Consider the following 9,769-nt stretch of genomic DNA (forward strand, 5'->3'; position numbering starts at 1 on the left):
TCAAAAATGCTTTTTTTTAAAAAAAAGCTTTAAATAAATGACAAGAGCAAGAACAAGCTAAAAACTCATCATGAATGAAGAAATTTAAATTCCATTTTGATTAAAAATAAAATAGAGAAGTGTTGATTTCTGTGATGAAACATGTCTCTCACTTTCAAATCTTCATTAAAGTCTCAAAGGTCCCCCCAAATATCCTGTTTTAACACTGCAGCCTGTGTCATGGGGTTATGTGTCTGGGTGAGAAAACTGCCCCCCAAAATACCCATTCTGTCTAAACCAGTATAGAGATTTAATGCAATTTCATCCCAATGGCCTTTGTTTGAACTAAACAATAGATTCTAAAATTTATCTGAAAAAATAAATAATGAAATTGCGAAGAAACTTTTTAATATGAAAATTAATGAGGGAGCTTCTTTTTTATCGAAGTATAGTTGATTTACAATGTTGTGTTAGTTTCAGGTGTATAGGAAAAGGGATTCATTTCTACATATAGATATTCTCTTTCAGATTCTTTTCCATTATAGGTTATTATAAGATATTGAATACAGTTCCCGGGAGCTTCTCCTTTGAGATAACTTTAAATGATTACGAAAAAGGAGGAAGGTTATTTTAAAAAGGAAAAGCATGTGGGACTTCCCTGGTGGCGCAGTGGTTGAGAATCTGCCTGACAAAGCAGAGGACACAGATTCGATCCCTGGTCTGGGAAGATGCCACATGCCGCGAAGCAACTAAGCCCGTGCGCCGGACCTACTGAAGCCCTGGCGCCTAGAGCTCATGCACCGCAACAAAGAGTAGCCCCCGCTCGCCGCAACTAGAGAAAGCCCACGCGCAGCAATGAAGACCCAACGCAGCCAAAAATAAATAATAAATAAATAAAGTTTTTTAAAAAGGATAAACATGTAAAGATTCTCAGCCATCTCCAGAAACGTGCTTCTCCCCTGAAGGCCAGTCAATAACGTGGTTTGCCATCCATCCACTGGCCTTGCCTTTGACTCTTCCCGTCGTGGGCAGGGTCCTTTGAGGAGGACCCCCTCTCAGTGCCACAGATGTTGGAGGTGCAGATGTGGCTGGCACACAGGACGCAGCTGCTGTTTCCCTGATTTAGTGCAAATGCACCCATGCAGAGCCCTCACCCCACCACCCCTGACTGGGCCTGTTTTTAGGTGGGAGGTTCTGTCCTGTGGACAGAAAGGAGAGGCAGTGGCCTAACTCCCCAGACGGCCAATTCCAGCTCTTCTGGGCACCTGTGGTTTGGGAACGAGGCTCACGCACCCACCCCTGCCCAGTAGGCTGGTCTCTCCGCCACGTGGGCAGGGCTTAGGGAAGCTTTCCTGAGCCTTATTCCCACCTCTGTTGCAACGTGGGGAGAGGGTGTTAACACCGGTCGCCAGTGCGCTCGTTGCACTAACCGCTCTGTCGTTGCCACAGGCATTCGAGTTAGCCGGGTCCTGCCGCGGCTACCGCGCTCCTCGTGGGTGAAGTGAGGGGTGAGACAGGAGACGGTTAGAGAGGGCCTCCTCCACAAGCATTTTCTGGCACAGACCACCTTCTGTTTTTCCAGACACGCTGTCCCTGATGAAATGTGCAGCTACGTTTGTTTTCCCCGACGAGGCTGAGTACCAAACACACGTACCACAATGACTGTGTTTAAAGCATACATTGCTTATGATTCAAATGTTCATATTTCTCAAGCCATGAATCATCATTTCAGTAATACTCAGTAGTTGGAAATGGCCGTCGTGTGTATGTGTGTGTGTGTGTGTGTGTGTGTGTGTGCGTGTGTGTGTGTGGATGAGGGCCATTAAATGCCATATGGCCTCAGTTTAAAATCAGGCGACCTTATTTACATTTTCCAGTGTTTTGTGAAAAAAGGTCAATTGAGCCCACTTAAGGAACATCGGCGATGTCTGCGCCTGGAGCCATGTGCTTCTTTGGGTGTGGGAGCTGGGCCCCGGCTGCCGCGGGAAGAAGCCAGCTGGGTAGGTCTCTGAGCCTGTCCAGAGCAGGGAGGGTCCGCAGTGCTGGCTTGCCTAGCGGGTTTGGGTGGAGCGGGGGCGGTCCCTCCCTCGACACCGCGACACCGCCCCAGCCGGTAGCCTCAGCCAAGCAAGCTTCCCACAGGGCGGGCGGGTGAAACATCCACACAGGGAACCACAGGCTTGCACACCCACCGCTTCCTGACATTCAGGGCACGAGGTGGCTCTGTGGCCGGAGGGCAAGTGGAGTGAGGGGAGGGCCGCGGGAGTGGGCGGGGCAGAGCTAGCATGTCAGCCGCACCCAGGCCAGGCGGGCAGCTCACCTGCTGTCTGAAGCAGCCGGTGCATCTGGCATCACGCCTGGCTGATTTGCTGGGCAGATCTTGCCCCATGTGACTAGTGAGCAGAAGAGAATGGAGGGTCACCAGACACCGCATGCCCTCCCGTGAGGACCAGCGGGCTAGACCCAGCTCACGGCCTTCGCCCGACGACCTGCGGGGCCATGTCTTCTGGTCCTGCCTCTTCACCCAGCGCCCCCTCCCTTCATATTGGCTCGTCCACGGTCCAGCTCCAGGGCTCCCCTCCTTTCTCCCACCCACACGTGAGACAAGAATCCTCCACATCTCTGGGCTTCCCCCCAACCCAGCAGTTTTGGGCATCCCTGCATTACCATTATGTGTGCATACATTCGACATCCTCAGTTAAATATGATGTCTCCGTTAAACCCAAGCGGGGACAGCATCGGGCACAGAGCCAGCCCCTCTGACCCAGATGCTGCTTGGCTGAGAGGTGGCCGAGGTAGCGGCGTGGCTGAGGCCTGCCCAGGGCCAAGCCACCAGTCGTGGGGACCCGGAGCGCTATGTTTGCTGCTACAAAAATGGATTAAAGGGACATTCTCCACCTGGGTAGCAGAAGTGCAGGGTCTACCCTGTTGCTTGGGTTTTTAAATGAAGATGGAAGCCAATTGCTGGGATCCAGGAGACTGCTCAGGGTGTTCTCACAGCCAGAAAGTAACTGAAACACTTTTCAAATAGGCCAGAATGTCCGGTCTGGAAATAGTCTGTGCTTTTGAAAGTAAAACATATTCGCTGCAGATCTCATCCATGCGGAAGGCTTCTCAGCAGCCCTGCTCTGTGCTGGTGACGGGGCTTCGTGGAGGATGGACCAGAGGCTCTCACAGCTTTGCATTTCAGCCCCTCTCAGCCCCACCCCAGAGGGTCTGCGGGCTGCAGGGCTGGTCACGAGGGATCCCTCAGACCATCTTGCAAAACAACCACAATAGTGATGGCAATAACAGAGCTGCTAGTTACAAACATCACTACAGCCAGACGGGGCCTGCCGGCTGCCCCCACTCGTCCACAGAGGCCCCAGTGAGCCTGTACGGCTCCACCTGCTTCTTCTCTCCTCGCCCCCAGGGCCCCAAGGTGGGAGAGGAAGCCTAGAGCCCAGCTCCACATGAGCCTCAGTTGGCCCATCTGTGAAATGGGAATAATGCTGCCTGGCCCGTGTGCCGCTCCTCCCCCACCCCCGCCCCCAGGGCAGCCTGGCCTTAGGTGTGGCTGGGGCAGTGAGGCTGTGTTCCAGGAGTCCTTGTTCTCCCTGTTCTCAGCACTTGTTCTCCCTGAAATAATATCGGTCTGAAGAAATAACCCCAATAAAAAGTTAATGCACTGACCGACTCATCTTCCCCTTTGGGGAAGCCCCCAGGGGCCTCAGTCTGACCCTGGTGCTCATAGCAACATGCAAACTTCTCCTGTCTCCGCTCCTTCATTGGCACCCGGTTCTGGTGAGTAGTCATCTTGAAGCCTCCTCAAGTGGCTTGGACAAGTCCACCAGTCACGGAGAGTTGTCTGCCTCCTTTTTCCATGCTCCCAACACGCCAGGAAGAAAAGGCACCTTAGAGCCCTGCAGGAAGCCAGCCAGAGAAACCATGCCCCCTTCCCCAAAGCAGGTGCCAGGGGACATCTCAGGGCAGTGTGGAGGGAGGGGACTCCGGACTGGATATCAGGTTGAAGTTTTGGTGTAGACTCAATGGAATTTTCACATCAGAGAGTGAGTCCTAATCAGTTACAGAGATTCTTCAGGCCATGAGATCTTCCTGAGATGTCATGTTGTGGGAACTAGGAGACATGAAGACAGCCTTTGCAGGCAAACAGCCATTTAAGAAGGCTCACTGTGCAGTACATTGGTGACACAAAGATTCTTTTTTAAAAACAACTTTATTAAATCATAATTTACAAACCATAAAATTCGTTTATTTTGGATTTTTTTTTTTTTCAGCCACGCTGCACAACAAGTGGTAGATCCCCGACCAGGGATCGAACCCGTACTCCCTGCAGTGGAAGCACAGAGTTCTCACCACTGAACTGCCAGAGAATTCCCAAAATTCACCTATTGCAAGTGTAAACTTTAATGATTTTTAGTAAATTTGCAGAGCTTTACAACCATCACCACAATCTAATTTTAGAACATTTCCATCAACCTCAGAAGGTCTCTCATGCCTAATTATAGTCAATTCCAGGTTCCAGTGCAGCCCTGGGGAACCACTAGTCTACTTTCTGTCTCCATAGAGTTCCCTGTTACGGACATTTCATAGGAATGGAATCATAAAATAAGTGGTCTTTTACTTCTGGCTACTTTCACTTACCATCATGTTTTTGAGGCTCATCCACATTGTAGCATATCTACTTCATTCCTTTTAAAAGCATTCCGTTATAGGAACAGACTACACTTTGTTTCTCCATTCTCTAGTTGGTGGGCATTGCGACGGTTTCCACTTTTTGACTATTATGGCTAATGCTGGTATGCTCCTTATTTTGTTTCTCTCAGGGAGATCTTCAGGAGTGAAATTTCTGGGTCATATGGTAAATGTATGTTTAGCATTTTAAGGAACTGCCAGACTGTTTTCCAAAGGGGCTGCACCATTTTACATCCCTGCCAAAAAATGTATGAGGCTTGGGTGTGCGATTGTGTGGGGCGGCCCCGGAGCGGCTGATCCTCTGCCTGCGGGGACGGGAGTCATGAGGCGGCCGCCATGGCAGTGTCAGAGAGCCAGCTCAAGAAAATGGTGTCCAAGTTCAAATACATAGACCCAACTGTACGTGGAACTGTCAGTGTTATCACTTTATACAAAGATCTCAAACCTGTATTGGATTCGTATGTTTTTAATGATGGCAGTTCCAGGGAGCTAATGAACCTCACTGGAGCAATTCCTGTGCCTTATAGAGGTATACATATAAATAATCCAATATGCCTCTGGCTGCTGGACACATACCCATATAAGCCCCCTATCTGTTTTGTTAAGCCTACTAGTTCAATGACTATTAAAACAGGAAAGCATGTGGATGCTAATGGGAAGATATATCTTCCTTATCTACATGAATGGAAACACTCACAGTCAGACTCGTTGGGGCTTATTCAAGTCATGATTGTAGCGTTTGGAGAAGAACCTCCAGTCTTTTCTCGTCCTACTATTTCAGCATCCTATCCACCATACCAGGCAACAGGGCCACCAAATAGTTCCTACGTGCCAGGCATGCCAAGTGGAATTTCTGCATACCCATCCGGATACCCTCCCAACCCCAGTGGTTACCCAGGCTGTCCTTACCCACCTGGCGGCCAGTATCCTGTCACAACAAGGTCCCAGTACCCTTCCCAGCCTCCTGTGACCACTGTTGGTCCCAGTAGGGATGGTACAATCAGCGAGGACACACTATCCGAGCCTCTCTCATCTCAGCAGTCAGTGACAAACTGAGATGGCGGATGAAGGAAGAAATGGATCGTGCCCAGGCAGAGCTCAATGCCTTGAAACGACCAGAAGAAGACCTGAAAAAAGGTCACCAGAAACTGGAAGAGATGGTGATCTGTTTAGATCAAGAAGTAGCTGAGGTTGATAAAAACATGGAACTTTTGAGAAAGAAGAATGAAGAACTCAGTTCTACTCTGGAGAAAATGGAAAATCGATCTGAAAACAATGATACTGATGAAGTTATCATTCCCACAGCCCCACTATACAAACAGATCCTAAATCTGTATGCAGAGGAAAATGCTATTGAAGACACTATCTTTTACCTGGGAGAAGCCTTGAGGCGGGGAGTAATAGACCTGGACGTCTTTCTGAAGCATGTATGTCTTCTGTCCTGTAAACTGTTCCAGCTGAGGGCATTAATGCAGGAAGCAAGAAAGACTGCCGGTCTCAGTGACCTCTACTGACTCCTGTGATACCAGCTGGAGATTGAGCACTCCTAAAGCATTATTTTCTTCTCTTCCTTTCTCTTACATCAGTAGGTGCCCAGAATAAGTTATTGCAGTTTATCATTCAAGTGTAAAATATTTTGAATCAATAATATATTTTCTGTTTTCTTTTGGTAAAGACTGGCTTTTATTAATGCACTTTCTATCCTCTGTAAACTCTTTTTGTGCTGAATGTTGGGACTGACTATGCTAAATAAAATTTGTTGCATAAAAAAAAAAAAAGTATGCGGCTTTCACTTTCTCCACATCCTTGTCACTTGTTATTACAACACTTGTTATTATCTGTTGTTGTTGTTTTTTAGCCATACTAGTGGTTATGTAATTGGATCTCGTGGTTTATATTTTCATTTCCCTAATGATGTTGAGCATCTTTTCAGCAGCTATTTACATACCTTCTTTGGTGAAATGTCTGTTCAAATTTTTGCCCATTTGCTGCGTTATTTATTTTATTTTTACTAAGTTGTAAGAGTTCTTTTTATATTCCTATATAAACCTATATATAGGTCCTCCAATTTTGTTTCTCTTTTTCAAGACTGGCTATTCTGAGCATTTGCTTGTTCACTTCTGCAAGAAAAACTGCTAGGATGTCATAGGATTTGTGTGGAAACTATAGGTCAGTTGTGGAAGAATTGTCATCTTAACAATATTGCTTATAATATCTTAACAATAGCTTAACAATTCTAATTCATGAACGTAAGCATCTCCCCATTTATTTTGATCTTAATTTCTCTCAATTGTGTTTATAATTTTCGGTGTATGTTTTATACTTTCTTTTTAAATTTTATTCCTAAGTATTTATTATAAATGGAATTGTTTTCTTAATTTCATTTAAGATTGTTTATTGCTAGTATGCAGAAATACAGTTGAATGTTGTATATTGATTTATGTCCTGCAATCTTGCTGAAGTTGTTTTTTAGTTCATGTAGGTTTGTGTGTGTGTATGGATTACTTAGGATTTACACATCTGAGATCATATCATCTGTGAATAAAGACGGTTTTACTTCTTCCTTTTCAATTTTAATGCCTTTTATTCCTTTTTTTGCCTTAATGCACTAGCTAGAACTTCCAATGTTGAATAAAAGTGGTATGATTGGATGTCCTTGCCTTTTTCTGATCTTAGGAAGAAAATATGTAGTCTTTCACATTTAAAGATGACACTAGCTATTAGTTTTTCATAAATGCCCTGTATCTAGTTGAAGAAGTTTTTTTCTATTCCTAGGTAGTCCAAAGTTTGTATCATAAATGGGTGTTGGATTTCGTCAAATGCTTTTTCTGTCTATACCATGGTTTTTGTCCTGTTAGTATTCTGTACTAATGGATTTTCAGCTGTTAAATCAACCTTGAATTCCTGGAATGAATTCCATTTGATCATGTGTATAATCCTTTTTATACATTTCTTGATTTGGTTTGCCAATATTTTTTGAGGATTTTTGTATCTATATTCCCAAGGGATGTTGGTCTGAGTTTTCTTTTCTTGTGATGTCTCTGTCTGGCTTTGGTATCAGAGTAATAACTGGCCTCATAGAATGAGTTGGGAAGTATTCCCTCCTCTCCTATTTCCTGGAGGAGTTTGTAAAGAATTAGCAGTATTTATAGTCTAAATGTTTGGTAGAATTCGACAATGAAGCCATCTGGGTCTAGGCTTTTCTTTGTGGGAAGATTTTTAATTATTAATTGAATGCCTTTACGTCCTATACTACATTCCCTAGAATGCCCTTTCCAGTACCTTTCTGGCTATGGCATACTGCAAGCGATAGTCCCTTGTGATTGGAGGACATAGGGAGGAAAATGCCATTTTGTAGCATACATGCACCTTCTCTCTGTTATTCAATCAAATACATTGTAATTGCTGCTGTGAAGGAATCTTGCAGAAGTAATTAGAGTCAATTAGTCAATTGACATTTAATCAAAAGGAAGATTATTATGGGTGGATCTGATTTAAGTAGTTGGAGATCCTTTAAAGGAAGGTCTTAGGTCTTCCCTGAGCTCAGAAACTCCAAGGAGTAGTATAGAAGGAAAACTGCAGAATCTTTGTACTTTTTGGGACCTCCACACTCACTTTGTTGGTGGTGGTCTGTTGATTTACCTCACTGGTATGAAGCAGCAGCTGGTCCTGCAACTGCTTCCCAGTTGTTTTATGGCCTAGACATGGCCTTTCCTCAAGAAGAGTCCATGTGTGCTTGAGAGGAAAGTGTGTTCTCCTGTGGTTAGGGGAAGTGTTCTATAGAGGTCAGTTGGGTCAAGTTTGTCAATAGTGTTGTATGAATCTTCTACATCCTTGATTCTCTGTCTAGTTGCTCTCTCCATTACTGAGAGAGAGGTACTGAAGTCTCCAAATATTATTGCTGAATTGTGTATTGTTTTCCCTTGAATTCTGTGGGATTTTACTTATTATATTTTTGGGTTCTGTTGTTAAGTGCATATATATTTATAACTATTCTGCCTTCCTGATGAATTTTCCCTTATATGATTATAAAATGACCCTTTGTCTCAAAACCTATTTTGCCTGATAATTCTACAGACACTCCAACTGTCTCGTTGTTGTTTGCACAATATATCTGTTTTCCATACTTTTATTTTTAACCTGCTGGTGTCCTTGAATGTCAGTACATGTCTCTTATAGACAGCATATAATCGGATCTTATTAACTTGTCTACTGTGATAGTTTCTGTCTTTTGCATGGTGTGTCTATCCACATTTAATGTTATTATTGGTATGATTGGATCTACATATTCCATTTGCTATTTGTTTTGTGTATATCTCGTGTCTTTTTTATTCTTTCTCCTTTATTACTTTCTTTTGTATTAAATATGATTTCCTATGGTGCATTTTAATTCTTTTAGTGAATTTTTTACTACAACGTTTGAGTTATTTTCTTAATGATTGCTGCATGGATTTCAATATGTATCCTGATTTAAGACAATTTACTTCATATTAATAGCGCCTTAATTCCAGTAAAATATAGAAACTTTTCTCCAACATTGCTTTATTCCCTTCCCCCACTTTATGCTATTATTGTCATCTATAGCATGTCTATATATGATATAAACTTAACAATACAGTGTTATTATAATTCTTATTATTGTTACTATAATAATCTTATATTTTTTAAGTTTTTAAGGAAGAAGGAGAAAATGCATTTTAGAATCTCTTAGATTAACTTTCCACTACTCTTAATTTCTTCCTGTGGATCCATATTATGCTTTGGTTTCATTTCCTTGTTCCAATTTATTTCCATTCCTTGTCTTCTCTTTTGTGCTATTATTGTCATAAATTTACATATTTGTATAAGACCAACAGAACAGCTTTATAATTATTGTTTTGTGTAATTGTCTTTTAAATCAGTTAAGAGATTTTTTAAATCAACTTTTTATTTGCACTGGCTTTTATAATTACCTACTTAACACCATTATTGGTACATTTATTTTTTCACATGGATGGAGTTACTGTTTGGTATTGCTTCCTTCCATCCAGAACTTATTGTAGTATTTTTTTATAGTATGTATGCTAGCAAGGACTTTTCTCAGTCTTTGTTTACC

At 43.4% G+C, this 9,769-nt stretch overlaps 1 pseudogene across 1 annotated transcript; it reads left to right on the forward strand.

Moving 5' to 3' along the window:
* Positions 1-2,621: 2,621 nt before the first annotated feature.
* Positions 2,622-6,452, forward strand: LOC309632565 (tumor susceptibility gene 101 protein pseudogene; annotated as a pseudogene). Its single transcript has one exon. The product of its transcript is annotated as a tumor susceptibility gene 101 protein pseudogene (transcript).
* The last annotated feature ends 3,317 nt before the right edge of the window (positions 6,453-9,769 follow it).

This window comes from Balaenoptera borealis (genome assembly GCF_965194805.1).
Source record: "Balaenoptera borealis genome assembly, chromosome: 7".
In the NCBI taxonomy this organism is placed as follows: domain Eukaryota; kingdom Metazoa; phylum Chordata; class Mammalia; order Artiodactyla; family Balaenopteridae; genus Balaenoptera; species Balaenoptera borealis.